At 41.9% G+C, this 18,982-nt stretch overlaps 1 pseudogene; it reads right to left on the bottom strand.

Moving 5' to 3' along the window:
• Positions 1-13,890: 13,890 nt before the first annotated feature.
• LOC127031677 (olfactory receptor 49-like) lies at positions 13,891-18,103 on the bottom strand (annotated as a pseudogene).
• Positions 18,104-18,982: the final 879 nt, after the last annotated feature.

Raw genomic sequence — 18,982 nt, forward strand, 5'->3', positions numbered from 1 at the left:
TCCAAATCACTAAAGGGCCAGATTTTCGGAAGGTATTTAGGCACCCAGTGGAATCTTTAAAAGTTCCTGGGATCCTAAAACTCATGGATATCAATGGGTGTTGGGCACTTAGAAGTTTTGAAAATTCCACTAGGTGTCTGAATCTACTTACTAGCCAGGTCTAGGGGATCTTGAATATATGTTAGATTTGGGTGTATCAGAGTAAATGGGACCATTTACTTCCTCATACACTAGTCCAGGAGTAGATTGGGATGGTGGGTTATAGAATAGGCATCACTTTGGCTTTTTCCTCTTTTGAGTCAATGGTCAGAGTAGTTGAGCCAGAACAGATTGGGGTAAGTAGCAAGTTAAGGCCAGGTTTTAAAACATATTTAGGTGTTTCTGCACTCAGCATCTCAACGTCCAACTGATTGAGGAGCCTAAATCTCATTTTCAAAAGGGATTTAGGGAGTTAGATTCCTAAATGCTTAAATCCCTTTTGAAAGTGAGATTTAGACCCCTCAATCCGTTAGGTGTTGCGACGCTGAGCACAGAAATGCCTAAATACCTTAAAAAATTTAGGCCTAGGTACCTAAGTCCCTAAGTGTCAATGGGAGTTAAGTCCCTAAATACCTTGGAGGATCACGGCCCTAGGCCCTTTGGAAACCCCCCCCAGCTGCCTACATGCAATTTACCGGCACCCAAATGCCTTTGAAAATATGCTGCTTTCCGCTAGGTTATTTAATCTGTTAAAACCCAATCCAAATTCCATTCTAGTCAGTGGATTCCCTCCATTGATCTGAATGGGAAATGAATCAAAACTTTTATGCCTCACCATGGGAAGAAGGAAAAAGTGGAAGGATGTGGATAAATGATTTAGTTGGGGATTGGTCCTGCTTTGAGCAGGGGGTTGGACTAGATACCTCCTGAGGTCCCTTCCAACCCTGATATTCTATGATTCTATGAAAGAGGCCTATGTCTGAGACACAAAACCTTCCATGTATATTCCTGAATCAGGCCAGTCTTGCTGCTTGTCATTCCTTGAATAAGAACCCCTGCAGCCCTTTGCCCTGAAGGTATGGCTGGAGGGTTAGAGACTGCCACGTGAGCAAGCAGATGAGAATCTGGGCCTAAGTATCTTGCTACCTTTTATTCCCCTCTGCTTCTGATTGCACTGAGTGTTTATGCAAAGTCTGTGGGGCACTTCCTGTTTAAAAGCCAACCTCTTTCCCCATCTGGAATAATCCCATCAAAATAGTGGTGCTGTCACCTGCTTTTACTGCTCCGAATATTAGCATTTGGCTTGGCTGCAGAGGACAGTAAATATGAGGCATATTTTAATTTATCTTTGCTTGATGGCAGCTTGTCCAGGTAAATGGCAAACACAGGGGATTCGTGTGATTCTAAGGTATTAGAGGTGAATCTGGAATGTCAATATTTATGATATTCTTTTCCACAGGTGTCCAGTCAGAAGTTCAGCTGGTCCAATCTGGGGCAGAAATTAAGAAGCCCGGCGAGTCTGTGAAAATATCCTGCAAAACCTCAGGCTTCACTTTCACTTCTGTGTACATGCACTGGAACAGGCAGGCCCCTGGGAAAGGTCTGGTTTTGGTAGGAAGAATTGACCCTGAAGATCATGAAACAAAATATTCCGAGTCCTTTAAAGGGAGGTTCACCATCACCACAGATAATTCCATCAGCACCACATATCAGCAACTCAACAACCTCAGAACAGAAGACACCGCTGTGTATTACTGCGCTAGACACACACTGAGGAGAAGCTTATTTAAAGCCATGCAAAAACTCTCAGTAGACAGGAAATGCTGTATTGTAGACTGAACATATGCACAGCCTTGCTAAGTCATATCTACTGCTTTTCTCCTGTAAGGCAGTGGAGGGTTATCCACTCTACATCGTTCTAGTCTAGTCTATTCTGTTCTTATCTGTCCTTTCATTTGTCATTATGGGGAATCCATCACTTTCCGTGGAAGATCATTCCACCTTTAAAACATCTCAGAAGTAAGACTTTTTTCCTTGAGTGCACTGAAAAAGACCTAATGAAAGATACATCAGTATGAAACTGAGGAAATGTACAGATTACTATTAATTACAGATTATTATTAACATACTTTTAAAGTTTTCCCACAAAGTTCTTTTATGTGAGGAAAACATTTTACTTAAAGTCCGTCCATCATCAAAGAAAATTAGACTCATAGACTCATAGACTTTAAGGTCAGAAGGGATCATTATGATCATCTAGTCTGACCTCCTGCACAATGCAGGCCACAGAATCACAAAAATTAGTGTCAATAAATGTAACCTTTCTGCCCATCAGACTTGGCAGCCACAAGGGCCGGGTTCAGTATCTAGAGGTTCCGTTTCAATAACACAATGAAAACCCAGCTTGAGCCCCCAACCAGTGACAATTACATACCTCCCCCAGAGTTCAGAAGTTCCTCTGCAGAGTTTACTTCCCAGCCTGGGTGGAAGTGGGGGGAGGCATGGGGGATAACTTGCATGCTCCGCTGCTGCTCAGGTTGAGAGCTGATTGCCATGCCTCTTCATGGGGCTCTGCTGCAGTCTTCCCTAGCAGCTGCCCTGCTATCCACTTCTCTCCACTAGCCATTCTGCTAGCCACTCATCAACTTGCCTGCAGCGCCGCCACCCACTTAATACAGCTCTCAGTGATCTCAGCTCTCAGTAAGTTTATCTGGTAGTTGGGGAGCCTCAGCACAGTTGCACCACTTGCTCAAAGTAGGTCTAATGCTTAGACCGAGGCATCAACAATTTCAGTTCTGTAGTATGTAACAAGGCTCCTAAAAGAGTCAAAATTAGTTTTGTTATTACACAGTAGACAGAAGAAAAGTAAAAAATGGTGTTTGGGGGCTTTAGAAAACAACTCATATTACTAAGTCCAAATATTTGACCCCACACTGCCTGACTTCATTGAGTTTTGAAACCCATGTCCCTTGCCTAGCGAGTGCTACAATGTTGAGGGCAAGTCCTTCTATCATAAAATGCCAAGTACTTTTCTACTGTCCTTGTTTCACATAAGCAGGATAACAACCCTTTATTACTCCTGCCCCAATAACAAAGAGAGTGGGGATCCCACAGCAGCCAAAGTGACCATTTGGGCAGGCAATCCCATCATGCTAGGTGGGCTGGGGGTGCCTATGCAAACGAGATCAGCCCCTGAAGTCCTTTTCTGCAGCTCACCGCCAGATGTCAGGGGAGAGCTTGTTCGGACTCTGCTTACATAAAGACAGCTGTTGCTAGCTTATATTGCTTTAAATTATAGACTCTCTCAACTGTCATGATTTTCATGAACAGAATCCACAACTGATATATTGAAAATTCCTATGGGACCTGCTCCCATTCAGAGGAGTTGGGGATCCAAATCCTTAAGGGAGTTTTGGAAATCTCAGCCCTCTGTTGAAAGTCAAGTTACACCCGGATGCCTTTCTGGAAGATGTGTTTTAATCAAAGACAAGGAACTGGGCTGAATGCAGGAGCAAATGGAGGAAATTCTCCAGCCTGTGTTACTCAGGAGGTCAGGCTAGATGATCCCAGTGGTCCAACCTGGCCTTGGAAATGATGAATCTAGGCAACAGAAAATATATCTCAAGTGGCCCGATCTGGGTGCAGAGGTATGAGGCAGGGCTAATCAGTTGCTTACTCCTTCCCCCGGGAAGAGGTGGAAAAGCAGGACTGAGGATTGGCAGAGTCTTGGCTCCACTCCCCTGCTCAAAGGTCATTGTAGCTGATGTTAGGGACAGGGAATTATTTAGTGCTGGTAATTTCCAGCAGTTAAGGCCTGATCCAACCCCACTGAAATAAATGAGAATCCATCCATAACTGGCCTAGGAGGAATTGGATTACACCCTGGGAAGGCGAAGGGAGCAAAGGAAGAGGTGTGACTCAGAACCGTATCTCTGAGCTGAGGCACAACGCCTCCCAGGGTTAGCCCTGGGTTCGAGCAGATCCTTTCAGGGTTCTGCCTAAAATAGAAGCCTAATTCATTGTCCTCAGAGGCTCCACTGGAGGGGTGAGTGACTCCTCCACATGAGCAGATGGGTCAGAATCTGGGCCCAAGTGTTGTGCTGCTTTTATTCCCCTCTGTTTCTGATGGTGATGAGTGTTTATGTAAAGTTTGCGGGGAGCTTCCTGTTTAAAAAGCCAACCTCTTTTCCCCTCTAGAAAAACCACATCGAAACGACAAAGCTGTCACCTCCTTTTCCAGTTCAGAATATCAGGGCAGAGGATAATAAATATGAGGCATATTTTAATTTATCTTTGCTTGATGGCAGCTTATCCAGGTAATTTGAGAACATGGGGAACTCACAGGATACTCAGGTAATGGGGATAAATCTGCTGTTCCAATATTCATAATGTGCCTTCCCAACAGGTGTCCAATCAGATGTTCAGCTGGTCCAATCTGGGGCAGAAATTAAGAAGCCCGGCGAGTCTGTGAAAATATCCTGTAAAACCTCAGGCTTCACTCTCACCGAGTACTATATGAGTTGGATCAGGCAGACTCCTGGGAAAGGACTGGTTTGGCTTGGAAGAATTGACCCTGAAGATGATTCTACTAGCTATGATGACTCTGTGAATAACAGAGTCACCATCTCGACAGATAACTCCATCAGCACCGTGTATCTGCAACTCCACAGCCTGAGAGTGGAAGACACGGCTGTGTATTACTGTGCAAGAGACACAGTGAAAAGAAACCTAGTTCTAACCATGCAAAAACTCTCAGTGTGAGGACAGCACTAATTCATATACTTCTGACTTATGAAAATCTAGTTGGATTATGTCTATTCCATCCCCACTAGGGTTCAGTGTAGACTCATCCCATAGACACAGATACATTTTAGTTGGGTTTATATTAATTCAGGGACTTGTCCCACAGTTTGATTGTTTTTTAATCATGATTAAGAAATTTAGGATTAGAAGCATTGCAAGGGAATACCAACAAGGCAATTATGCATGTATTGAATGACTAACAAACAGTAATAAGAACTATGGTTCTGGATTCTATGAATGGCTATGTACAGGGAGAGACAGCTTTGGAGAAAAGAGAAAATGTGAACAATCTCAAGCTATTCCAGGAATTAGAGAAGAGAGAGAGAATTTTGTGTAAAGTCATGTGGGAAGAATTCAGATACAACAGAGAGAAAGAGAGGGTGTGTATGTGGAAATAGATAGATAGATAGATAGATAGAGGAGGTGGATGGGGATAGATAGATAGATTAGATGGGGTGTATGGGGATAGATAGATAGATAGGTGTATGGGAGGATGGGGATAGATAGACAGACAGACAGACAGGATGTATGGGCTAGATAGATAGAAAGATTCAATTTAAGTAATTTATTAGAAATTGGGTGTCCAAATCCCCTTTAGCAGCTTTGAAAATCTCAGCCTATCTGTACGTCTCCAGCTATGACATCATGCAGCATAGGCACACTGCATGCCCAGCTCACTCAGGTTTAGCAGCAGTGTAGATGGTGAGGCCCAGCTTTGGCGGGCAGAGAAGAAGAAAGTTCCCCTCATACCTTCACCCCCAGGGCACATACCCTACGTGGGCTCTAAACACACCCAGGCAGTGCCGTCCGCTGTTGGTAGCAGTGTCGTGTCCTGTTGCCCCCCCTGTGCTGGAGCCTGTCACTGTGGTGTGGCAAATCTAGACTCAGCCTGCCTTTTACTGTGGCAGATGGCTATACATGCAGTGCCTGTACCCCACATGCTGCCCTAAGTGTAGACATCACCTCAGAGTCTACGACAGCTGGGTGCTAAAACAGCGACCCACTAGGTGCCTGGGTTTAGAGCTGATGATAGTCGTTGTTTCAAACCTCAGTGACCGTCCTAGAGGGGTTTTACCATGAAAGTGCAACTTCTACCTCCAGAGGCTTAGCTGGAGTGCTGGGCAGTTACCAGGAGATACACAATGGGCTTATGAGTCTAGCAAACCGTGAGCAAACCTAGGACTTGAGTCTACCCCCATCCCCTAATTAAAAACAAATAAGCAAATAAAAATCTTGACTGAGCAATGTAATGGAGCCACCAGGAAGGTTTCTGTAGCTTCCTCACAGGAACACTGGTGATTTCACTGAAAAATACACCCAAGTTACCAACCTAAAGAGTGTTCCAAGGGAGAAATTCCCCTTGATGTACAGGGCCAGCACAAGGTCTACTCTATAGTCTGGAGGTTTTGGCAATCACCTGGAATTTGGGAGCACCAGCTTCAAGTCCGTGATCTGAATCAGGATCTTCCATATCACTGGTAAGTACACTTATCACCCTGCTAATTGCTATTCTGTAAGAACATTACAACATAAGACTGGCTATACTGGGTCTGATCAAAGGTCTCTCTAACCCAGTATGACAGTGGCCAATGCCAGGTGCCCCAGAGGGAAGGAACAGAACAGGGAATCATCAAATGATCCAACATCCTCTGGCAAGGAGTTCCACAGGTTGACTGTGCGTTGTGTGAAGAAATACTTCTTTTTGTTTGTTTTACACCTGTTGCCTATTAATTTCATTGGGTGATCCTCTAGTTGTTATGTTATGAGAAGGAGTAAATAACACTTCCTTATTTACATTCTCCACACCAGTCATGATTTTATAGACCTGAATCATATCCCACCTTAGTTGTTTCTTTTCCTAGCTGGAAAGTGTGGGCTTGCTTTCAGAAATTCCAGCCTGGACATGCATTGAGTCTGTTTGACTGCACTCCTGAAGGTCATGGGCTTGAGTCTTGCTTGATCTCATAGTGAAAGGCCATGTCTGGTTTACCCATCTGCAGAAGAGTACCTGATCCATTCGGTTTGGTCATTCAAAGGCAGGTTGACATGATGCTGGCCCCATCACTCCCCTGTGTACTGTTAGCTATAGAACTGATGTGCCTTAACTGAGTCAGCCCGATGAGCCATTAGCTTGGGAGAACATCTGATGTCAGAAACCTTCCCAGAAAAGTTTCATTGGAACAAATGTATTTTCACAGAATGGTTTGGTTTTGATGAATTGGCATTCCGCAAAGAAAAAAATTAATTGAAAAATCCCTGACCAACTCTAATGTTTATCCCATACACATGTCTTGTGCTGCCCCTCTGAGCTGTAGGGTTCTTTGTCTCACTTAAATCCTCAGCGCTGGCTGCGTAGGGGGATGCATTGGTTTGATTAATATTTGCTGGCCCTCTGCAGAGCGAGTGAATCTTATTCCGGTATTTATAATTTGGGCATTTCTTGTCACTTCAGGTAGGCTGGGATTTTCAAAGCAGCCTAAAAGTTTTATGCACACTAACACCTTAGAATTAATGTGCTTAATTCCCTTAGTCTTCTTTGAAAATTCCAGCCCTAGCAACTAGGTTTTTTTCCACCAGAGAAAAGCAGCCAGGCTTCAGGAAACCCATGTTTTTGCTCACTGCATTCCAGAAGGCCGCCTTCACCTCCTTCTTTCTTATCATGTAAATCAAAGGGTTCAGCAAGGGGATGAAGATGGTATTTAGTACTGACACTGCCTTGTTGAGACTGAATGAGGAATGCACACTCAGCCTCAGGTGCATAAACAGAACAGCCCCTAGAGTATCGAGACTACAGTCCGATATGAAGCGCAGGTAGAAAATACCTTCTGGTGCCCTGTTGAGGAGGGGATGCGGAGGATGGTGGATATTATACAGATTTAGGATACCACAGTGAACATCAAGGAACTAAGAATAACTGTGATCACAGCCAGGAATCCAGCTGCTCTATGCCTTTCTCATGGTGTACAAATAAGTCTATCCATCATACTGTCTATTCATCATATTGTTCTTTCATATTGTTTATCCATCATATCATCTATCCATCCTATTGTCCTTCTATACTGTCTTTAGACTGGGTCTGCCTGTTCCTTGTTATCTGTGTGGGATGTATTCGCACCCGGCAGTTCTGGTGCCATCTTGGCACACGTTCTTTGAGCAGTCTTCCTCTTGCCAACTTCTGTGAGCAGGGCCTGCCTCAGGCTCACAGCCTCCTTTGCTTTATGTTAGCAATGTCTTGACCATTGCTTTAGTTCAGATCTCAGGCCTCATGCCAGGCCTCTGATACCAAAGGTTTATGTCTCAGGACCTCATCTTACTACAGTATTTTGTTAGATGCAAAACATTTTGGGCTAGATTCACAACATTCAAGGAAGATGTTCCTCTGACCAATGTGGTGTCCGGACTAAATGCAGTATTGACCCCCATGTTGAACCCTTTGATTTACGCAATAAGAAACAAGAAGGTGAAGGCAGCCTTCTGGAATGCGGTGAGCAGAAAAAAAAAGTAGGGGGTTCTCTGAAGCTTGACTGCTTTTCTCTGGTGAAAAATACCTAGTTGCTAGGGCTGGATTTTTCAAAGAAGCCTAAGGGAGTAATACACCTTAATTCAAAGGGGTTAGTGTGCATAAATCTCTTAGGCTGCTTTGGAAACCTTGGCCTAGAGGAGGTGACCAGGAGATACCCAAGTTATAAATACCAGAGCAAGATTCCCTAAGTGTCCTTTAGCTCAGGGGAGAAGCACTCACCTGGGATGCAACAGACCCATGTTAAAATCTGCTTTGGAAGAGAGATTTGAACTTAAGTCTTCCTCTTCCTGAGTAACCACAGGACAATGGGGCACTGCCTAATGGGGGGTAGGGCTGTTCTTAATATTTCCTGTTGATGCTGTTCCAATTTGTATAACAAATTAAACAGCCACTGGTGCAGGGACTTGAACTTAAGTCTACAATAACCTAAGTGCTCACCTAACCACAAAGGTTCAAAGCCAACTTTCGACTGACTCTTCTTGGCCTGCTGATTGTACGGTTATAATAGGGCCCTCACCATCTCCTCCTCCCCTATTTTGAGTGTGTTGCCTAAATCCCCTTGTGAATCTGGCATGATTTATTAATGTGTTATAATTAGTAATAGTACTACTACTACTACTACAGGGAAACCATTTGGCAAACGCATATCCAGGAGGCAAATTATTTCGAGGTTGATCAAAATTGCATTTTAGGGTGAATAAACTATTTTTTCTCAAATATTTCAAGCAGGTCTCCAGACATTAGCTGGTGTCTCAGAAATACTGGAATTAGCAAAGGAGATCAGGGCTTCTGCTATAACATTTTCTCATGAATATATATATGCAATTCCCAATCACCATCTATCCATCACTCTATGTGTATCTCTCTCTCTCTCTCTCTCTCTCTCTCTCTCTCTCTCTCTCAAAGCTGATGAATTGTTGACCATATCGCTCTATCTACCACGGCACTAAGGACTAGATTTTCTATCACTGCAGTCAATGGGGGATGAGTAACAATTAATGCTTGTGTGGCACTCAGATCCTATGGCACTGAGAGTGATACGAGAATCTAGATTGATAAAACGGGATCTTAGATCTATAGGGTTAATTATGTGTAGTATCTGGGTGTTTACTTCAAAAGAGATTAAATAATACTAATAAATAATTTGGCATTTCTATAACCTTTGAACACTGTATCATTTTATATACCAGTAGCCAAACTTCCACTGGCTTAAGCATGAGCTGGAATGCCTCTGACCCTCAGCCTTTCGCTGCATTGGGTACACTCTCACTTCTTTGCACGGTCTCAGAGAGACAAAGCAGCTGCTGTATCCTCAGCTTAACTGCCCTGTTAAATTGTGTTCATTCTTGATCTATCTGATCAGAGAGGCACAAAGCATCTGGGATGTAACCAGTGACTCTGACCCTGAGTTTAAATTGCAGAGGAAGGGGTGACTAACTTATTTAGCTAAGACAAGAAGTTAGGAATCGTGTGGTATATTCGCTGGTAACCTCTAGCTACTTCGGGTAAGTTTGCTCTGCAAATGAGGGGTCTGATGGCAACACGCGTAGGCATACCTCTAGGAGTTCCAATCTTGGGTACCAATAGCAGTGAAACCCAGGCAGCATGGACCTCAGCGTGGGCCCTACAAGTCCACCCGGGACGCTGAGTAATGACTCACGGGACACTGCTGCTGGTACCTGAGTTAGATAGATCAAAGTTAGCGTGAATATGTCTACTAATGCTGAAATCATACCTCTGATTGCAGTGTAGACAGAGTGACGCTCCAGTGATACGGGGCAGTTGTGAATGACCAGACTGTACTCTGTGGCTGCTGTGTATCACCAGAATGGCACAAACCAGCCAGAGACTATCGATGAGTCTATCCTCACAATCTCCAGGAAGAGCACAACGGAATTACTCACATCAGTGATAGAACGTTCAACCTCCAGAATGAGATATCTGGGAGCCGGGGAGACAGCTCTCTCAGGAACTGGGCCATGGCTGGAGAACTTGCCTCTGGAATTGGTTGGGATGCTCAGAGCCTACCAAAGATATAATCTCCACTTCTGCAGTCTGTCCGGGGCCAGCTCCAGGCACCAGCTTACCAAGCAGGTGCTTGGGGAGGCCAGTTCAAAGGGGCAGCACGTCCTGGTGTTCTGCGGAGATTCGGCGTCGGGTCCCTCATTCCCTCTCTTCCTCTTTGAGCCGCTGCTGAAATGCCTCCAAAGAAGCAGCGCGGTTGAGCTACCGCCGAAGTGCCACTGCTGGTCTTTTTTTTTTGTGTCCGCTTGGGGTGGCAGAAAAGCTGGAGCCAGCCCTGAGTCTGTCGGTAACTCGACTGAAATCAGACATTTAAGAAGCAAAACAAAGAAAATGACAACCTCTCATAAAATAGGGAAAGAAGGGACTACAGCGTGCTGTGCTCCATTTATGAATATGTACGGCTTTTATATAGCTTCCTAGTGGTTGTGGTTCACCTGCCTGTATAGGTGGGTAGATATGTAGCTTGATAGACAGACTGATGGATAGGTCAGAGAGAAAGAGAAAAATAGACAGACTGGAGGATTAAGAGAAAATTCCGTCTAGGAGAAGAAGGTGAAAAACACTGATACTGCCCGTTTGAAATATTACAGGATACGGCTTTTCCTTTGCAAAGACATGCGTTTTGCTTGATATAAAGAAAGCCTGTTTCAGATCTAATGCTCCTAAACTACTTCCGGCAAATTTTAATCTCTGCAAAACATCCCTCTGAACTCAACAATGTTAACACCATTTCTCTGCTCACAGTAACCAGTTCAGGATGTTGCCAACACCAAGTAAAATATATAATGACATGGAGGTAATGTGCAATGTGGATTTGAATCCAACTAGTTCCAGCTAATTATTACATCTCCACAGAATGTTCTATTTTAAGCCTAATTTCTTTGCTGGCAGTATTTATTGTTGAGGAAGAAAAGTTATTTTGCATTTGCTCAACATCTTGTCTGTACGGATTCCTCTGTTAATTCTCAGAGGACAAATGAGCTAATGTTCCATATTTTAGATGCTGTCGGATATTCACAGCATGTGTCATTATGTGTTAAGCATTGCATGTCACTGAACTTGATTTTTCAACAAGTTTTTATAATAATATCCTGGCCGAGGAGGTATAGCTCACACTCATTCTAATGACTACATCAAATCCTTAGACTTTACTATTAAAAAATCTTTTTTCTTTCTCTTTCTTTCTTTCTGAACAGAAAACTAATGAGTTGTTTAAAAAAAACAACAGCAATCATACAAAAAAACCCAACTTTCCAAATATTTAAGTACAAATTCTATTCCTTGGAGCTCTCATGTAAAAATAAAAATCAAGATAATTTTTGCTTTTATATATTTATTTCTTTGGATTTATAACTTTTTAAAACTCACCTTTGTTCTAAGCACCTGTTTACATGCATTAAACATACCACTCTTAAAAGGATATCCATAGCTTGGCAGTTGTAGGTCAGACAAAGGTTATCATACGCAAACAAAAACACTTTATCATCCCTCAAATGCCCAAACCTCACCATCTTCTGCACTTCTCTAAAGCTCAGGGAAGCAACATCTTTGCATCATGTTCTTAAGATCAATAGACACGTCCTAGATTGAACCAAAAGCAATTTCAGTCACACAGATCCAGATTATCGTTTCATATACAAATGAAAGGATCCAGTGACCTTTGGAGATTGATTTGGGGTTAGATTTTGAAGGTATTTAGCTGCCTAAATTTGTAGATAGCTGCCTATAGGGATTTTCAGAAGTACCAAGGCACCTAAGTCCGATTGGGAATTACGCACTTTTGAAAATCCAAATAAAGACTGATGTGGATCTTTAGATGCTAAAGTATCTTTAAAACCCTGGCCCTTTGTTCTTACTCAACACTGTGAAGGAATCTGACCCTTCATCCCTAGAGTTACTGGATCATATCTCCAGCTAGTGTCAATTGGAGTTGATCCAAGTCAGTGGGCCTGATTCCAGACAGTGTAAATTGCCCACAGTTCACCATAAGTCAATGGAGCTGAACTGAGTCACCCCAGATGATGATCTGATCCAATGAGACGTGGAATCATATCTTACTTGCTCTTTATCTTGATCTAGGAATGGGCAAGATCCTCAACCTGTGTAAACTGGCACCTCTTCATTTGCTTCACAGGAGCTGCACCAGTTTACACCGGAGAATGTTAGTGGAGAAGTGTATCCATAGTATAGGCACGCTTTGAGCATTCAGTATAGTGACATCTTAAGGGTGCTGGTAGTTCAAAAGCATCTAAGGGATTTAAGAGCAAAAATCTCCCATTGACCTTCAATGGGACTTGTGCTTCTAAATCCCCTAGGTGTTGTTTTAAATCTCCCCTAAATGAATAGCATAGCTTGATATACAAATATGAAAAGTTGGTAGCAGTTTTCACATTCATTGCTCAATTTAAACACAACTCATGATTAAGCCTATTTATATTTTTCCAAAATAATATGGGGAAGAACTTCAGTCTCATGAAGAATGTTCAACCTTTCTGTAAAACAGGCTTCAATTCTCTAAGGTGATTTGTGTGAGAGCAATTCAGACTTCTTAACAACAGAGCAAGACTTGCTCTAAACTATGGACTAAGAGACAGGAATTTAGAAAAGCGTGAAATCTACTTAAACTACCAGACTGACAGAATATTACAGAGATAGACAGATTCTGGTTCATTTCCTGGGTATGTTTTACAGAACAGTCATTAGAAAGAATATGAGTGGAGAAAAGATTGTAATGTCAAAGAATTTAACTTAACATTGGGAGACTGATTCGTGCTTTTTCATCAATTGTTGGATGCTGCTCTTATGTTCCTAGAAAGGAGAAAGAGAACTGAACCTACCATAACAAGGAGAAGTTAGATCAGACACCACAGGGCTCTTTAAGCTAGCATAAAAATGTAAAAAATTCTCCAACTCTCGGAGGGTATAAAAAAGACTGGATGACTTTCGAAAGAACATATTTTGTAACTCAAACACAAGTATTGTGCCCAGCACAGAATTACTGGGTGAAATTCTATTTTCCATCCCATAGAGATGTTCAGTGGGAAAATAATTGATTAGTTATGATGCCTACTGGGAATCAATGGTAGTTCAGTGCCTAGGCACTTCTGAAAATTCCACTAGATATACACTTGTTTTTTTGGTGCCTAAATTCTTTTGAAAATTTGGTCTTAAGTTACACAGCTACATTAAGATTCATTGGAATTTGGGCACCTAAACCTCTTAGCTCATATGAAAAGCTCAGCTTTTGTTCTTACTATCCTGAATCTTGTTAGGAAGGAAAATCGGTTTTAGAGGATTGGTGTGCTAGTCTTGGACTTTGCTCTGCTACTGTCAATGCTGCATTTGTTCTGTGGATAATTGTACATTGATCTCAAATGTCTGACAGTTCTGCACTTTCAAGAAATACAAAATTATTTTAATTGTTTCCATGAACATTGGGATTGACTAAATGTTTATTTATGAAGAATACAGATGGAGGCAGGACTATTACACAGAACTGTACTAGACATTAACAGATTGACTCATGGCTTCTCATTATCGTTTTGTTGCTTTACTTGTAGCTATCCAGAAGCATTTCACAGATTGGGGAACAACTTTTTGTTCCCCGACCCAAGGCTTCTCTCAGAGAGAGCTTCACAGTCTTGTTTCTGAGGCTGTAGATAAAGGGGTTGAGGAAAGGGTACAGTACCGTGTTCAGCAGAGCCACCCCTTTGTTGACATCCAAGGAGAAACTTCCTGAAGGCCTGGCATACAACACAATGCAGCTTCCATAGACTAGAGCCAAAGCTGTGAGATGGGAGCCACAGGTAGCAAAAGCTTTCTGTTTGCCTGTGGCTGTTGGGATTTGCAGAATAGAGAAGAAGATGCTCACATACGACAACATTATCAAGCATAATGAACTCAGCACTATAGTTGTGCTCAAAATGGAGTCTGCCCTTCTAACCCCACTGGTGTCAGTGCAGGACAGTAGGAAAAGGGGTGTGTTGTCACAGAAGAAATGGTTGATCACATTTGGCCCACAGAATCTCAGCTTTGAAATCAGGACCATCCGTACACTTATAACTATGAAACTTCCCAGCCATGAAACAAAGACTAGCTGCATGCAGTCTCTGATTCATGATGGTGGCGTATTGCAAAGGGTGGCAGATGGCAACATAGCGATCAAAGGACATGACCACCAAAAGGGTGAACTCTGTAGCCCCAAGAGTGAAATAGAAGAAGGTCTGGGCCATGCAGCCGTGGAATGAAATGGTTCTGCTGACGGAGAGAAAGTTCAGCATCAGCTTAGGGCTTGTGACTGAGGTGAACCAGATTTCCAAGAAGGACAAATTGGCGATGAAAAAGTACATGGGAGAGTGGAGTCGGCGATCCACCCACACTATGAAAATGATGACCACATTGCCCGTCACTGTGATCAGGTAGGCGAGGAGAAGAACCAGGAAGAGGAAAATCTTCAGTTTCTGACCAAGACTGGAAAATCCCAGAAGGATGAACTCAGACACAGCCGTTTCATTCCTTTCCTCCGTGTCTGACTTCAGGGTTGTCTGTAGAAAGAGTAAATATGAAAATAAGTGAATGGCATTTTCATGTATTCATAGATTTTAAAGCCAGATGGAACCATTGTGATCTTCAAGCCCCACTTTGTACATAATATATGACATAAATTTACCTAATAACTCCTCCATTAATCCTGTAATTTGTTGTCATAAGAACAACCATACTGGGTCAAACCAATTGTCCATCTAGCCCAGTATACTGTCTTCTGACAGTGGCTAAAGCCAGGTGCTTCATAGGGAATGAACAAAACAGGGGGCTCTTATTGGGTGATCCATACCCTGTCATTCACTCCCAGCATCTGGTCATCAGAGGCTCAGACACGCAGAGCATGGGATTGCATCCCTGACCATCTTGGTTAATAGCCCTTGATGGACCTATCCTCCAGGAACTTATCTAAAACATTTTTGAACCCAGTTACACTTTTGGCCTTCACAACATCCCCTGGCAATGAGTTCCACAGGATGACTGTGTGTTGTGTGAGGAAATACTTCCTTTCTTTGTTTTAAACTGGATGCCTATTAATTTCATCAGATGACCCCTGGTTCTTGCATTCCATGAACAGGTAAATAGCACTTCCTTATTCACTTTTTCCACACCATTCATGACTTTCTAGACCTCTCTCATATCCCCCCATAGTCATCTCTTTTCCAAGCTGAAGAGTCTCAGTCTTTTTAATCTCTCCTCATATGGAAGCTGTTCCATACCCCTGATTATTTTGTTACCTTTCTCTATACCTTTTCCATTTCTAATACATAATATGCCCACTCCTAGAGCACTATGGGCAGTTCTGGTCGCCCCATCGCAGAAAAGATCTATTTATATAGTCGCATTATGTTATTTGCAATCTTATTATCTATCCTTTTGGTAGTGATTCCCAACATTCTCTTCACTTTTTTGACTGCCGCTGCACATTGAGTAGATGTTTTCAGAGAACTATCCATAATGACTCCAAGATCTCTTTCTTGAGTGATAACTAATTTAGACTCTATCATTTTGCATGTGAAGTTGTGATTATGTTTTCTCATATACATTACTTTGCATTTGTCTACACTGAATTTCATCTGCCATTTTATTTCCCAATCACCCTGTTTTGTCAGAGCCTTTTGTAACTATTTTATGTAATCAACTTAACTATCTTATGTATTCTTGACTCATTTGTGAACTTTGCCATCTTTGTGCAGCGGCAGTCAAAAAAGCTAACAGTGAAAAGAAGAGCATGATATCCAGGCCTCTAAGCCTCTGTGTCTCTGAGCACCCAGAAGCATATGTAATTGTTTTGCAATGTAATTCCATCATAGATTCCTATGCTGGAAGAGACCAATGAGTTCATGTAGTCTCATTGCCTATATAACTCCTGCCATTGATCTTCCTCAACATAATTTCTTTTAACGAGATCCTATCTTTTAGGAAAAGCAGCCAAGAATCCTGTGGCAACTTATAGACTAACAGATGTTTTGGAGCATGAGCTTTCATGGGTGAATACCCACTTTGTCGGATGCATGAGGAAAACTTGCTTTTAGGAAAACATCCCATCTTGATTTAAATATTGCCAGTGATGGAGAATCCACGATCACACTTAGTGAGTTGTTCAAATGGTTAATTCCCCTTACTGTTAAAAAAGGGGCACCTTAGTTCCAATCTGAATTTTTTCTAGCCTTCATGTTCAGTCATTTGGTCTTGTTCTACATTTTTTCTGCTAGACTATATTCGTTCCCCATGTAGGTACTTATTGACTACGAGCAAGTTACCTTTTAAAGTTCTTTTTGTTAAGATAATTATATTGAACTCCTTCAGTCTATCACAATCAGTAATGTTTTCCAAAGCTTTAATCATTTCCGTGGTTCATCTCTGAACCCTCACCAATTTATCAGCATCCTTCTCCAACTGTGGGCACCAGAACTGGATACAGGATTCCAGCAGCAGTTGCACCAGCACCAAATGGAAAGGAAAAACACCTTACTTCTCCTCCTCAGTACTCCTGTTTTCACACCCAAGGATTGCATTAGATTTTTTTGGCCACATCACTGAACTGGGAGCTCATGTTCGGCTGATTATTTACTGTAACCCCTGAGTCTTTTTCAGAGTGAAGTTTGCTTAAGACATCTAATAACAATATCTCATGCAATGCAATTTTGAGTGAACATAGCCCCTTCTCCAGACTCATGGTTGACCTGTAGCAGTGCTTTTCAGGCTTTTAATGTTGATGAATCATTAATCAAAGTAAAAGTGTTCACAATGCCATTACATTTACTATAAAGAGTAAAACTGCTATCAATGTTAACAGTGATAACCCTACTGAATACAAGTACTACATTGGATCTCAGAAACTTTGAAGGTTTTTACCACTCCAAGTTTATTCTGGAAATTTGATTTGTTTTGTGTCAGGATTGTAATAAAAAATTAAGTGCCTCCCCTCCCCTCCCTTTAATTCAGTGCATCCCCTCCCTTTAATGCCAAGACTCCCAGAAACAACACCCATCTGTTTAGAAACACAAATCTAATCTGCTCTTGGCCATCCCATAAAACATAGGAGTTTGTCTAGTAATTTCTCCATTAATCTCACAATTTGTGGATGAAGTAGGGGATATCTTTTAGAAAGAGCTCCAAACTCAACATAAAAACTACAATTAACAGAATATCCACTATATCGCTAGGTAAATTGTCCTAATACTTAATGACTCTCAGCCTTAAAAATGTGCTCCTTACTTCTTGTTTGAATTTGTTTTTCTTCAGCTTCAAATCTTTGGCTACTTTTTTCTGCTAGGCTAAAGAGTCCTTAACTGTCAGAAATCTCTTCCCCATGTAGGCACTTCTAAATCATCATCAAGTCATCTCTGAACCTTGTCTTCAATAATCTAAATAGATTGAACGTCACCACCGTATTCTATAGCGCCATCTTCCCTTCCCTCAATCCTTCCCTTTTTCCCCTTTTCAACAGCAGTGACAAGGCAAACGCAGCAGCTGAAGATCACTGAAACATACCTAACGATAGACGCAAGGAGCTCATTCTCTCTAGTTTAAAAAGGGGAAGATTGCAGCCAAAGGTACAGGGGGAGCAAATGGGCCCTTCCCTCTAGCCGAGACAGGTGTCACAAGATCCATTGGCCAGAAGTTGAAGCTAGAAGAATTTGGGACTGGAAATAAAAGTATAATTTTTTAAAAGTGAGGAAATTAACTATTGAAATTACTTACCGAGGGCTGTGGTGCAGTCTCCATCACTGACCATTTTTAAATCAAGATTAGATTTTTTTTTCTAAAAGATCTGCTCTAGGAATTTTTTTCTGGGAAGTTCCAGGGCCAGTGTTAGAGAGGAGGCCAGCCCAGATGATCACAATGGTCCCTTCTGGCAATCTGATCTATGAATTTATGAGCCATGGAACATCAAAGCATAGCTGTAGACACCACAATTTTATATCTTCATCTTTTCAGACTGGCTGAATATTGGATGCTGTAGTTTAGAAATGAAACAGAAACCACATCTCTTTTTCTGAAATTCTCTCTCAGTTGCTTTCTCAGCATCTTTCCTGCTGAGTCCATCTGGTGAAAAAAACCTTTGCCTTTACACACTCTGTAAATAAGGTTTTGAAAATGCTGTGATTTCCTTTGAGACCTGGCAACACCAATGGGAAATTACCGAGGCAAGAAATCTCCTTGGACAATCTGAAATGAATGATCATACTGAACACAGAAATGGTCATCTTTAAGGCTAAAGTTGTTAAAAAGACTAAGGGAGTTAGATGCAGTGCTCTCATGTTACTTATGTTGCACTCAAGTGCTCAAATGCCTTAGGAAACATTGAAATCCCATCATAAACTGTTAGGGCAGAACTCAGTGATTAATTCAGCTTTTGTGAATTTCTCAAATTTTGATTTTTTTTCATGATTTTTCCATCAAAGTATGGAATCATTTTGTGAAAGTTAACAAACAAAATGTTACTCTTAAATATTCACAGAATTCTTTACTTCTTTTGCAAACACTTCTACTGATTTAGGTTCTAAAATAGACAGATTTTAAGTGGAATGGCAAATCAGTGTGCATTTGTGAGTGTTTAACAACTTCATATGTGGCTGGCAATTGAAAAAATAAACGTTGATT

This window comes from Gopherus flavomarginatus, chromosome 11, assembly GCF_025201925.1.
Source record: "Gopherus flavomarginatus isolate rGopFla2 chromosome 11, rGopFla2.mat.asm, whole genome shotgun sequence".
NCBI classification, from domain to species: domain Eukaryota; kingdom Metazoa; phylum Chordata; order Testudines; family Testudinidae; genus Gopherus; species Gopherus flavomarginatus.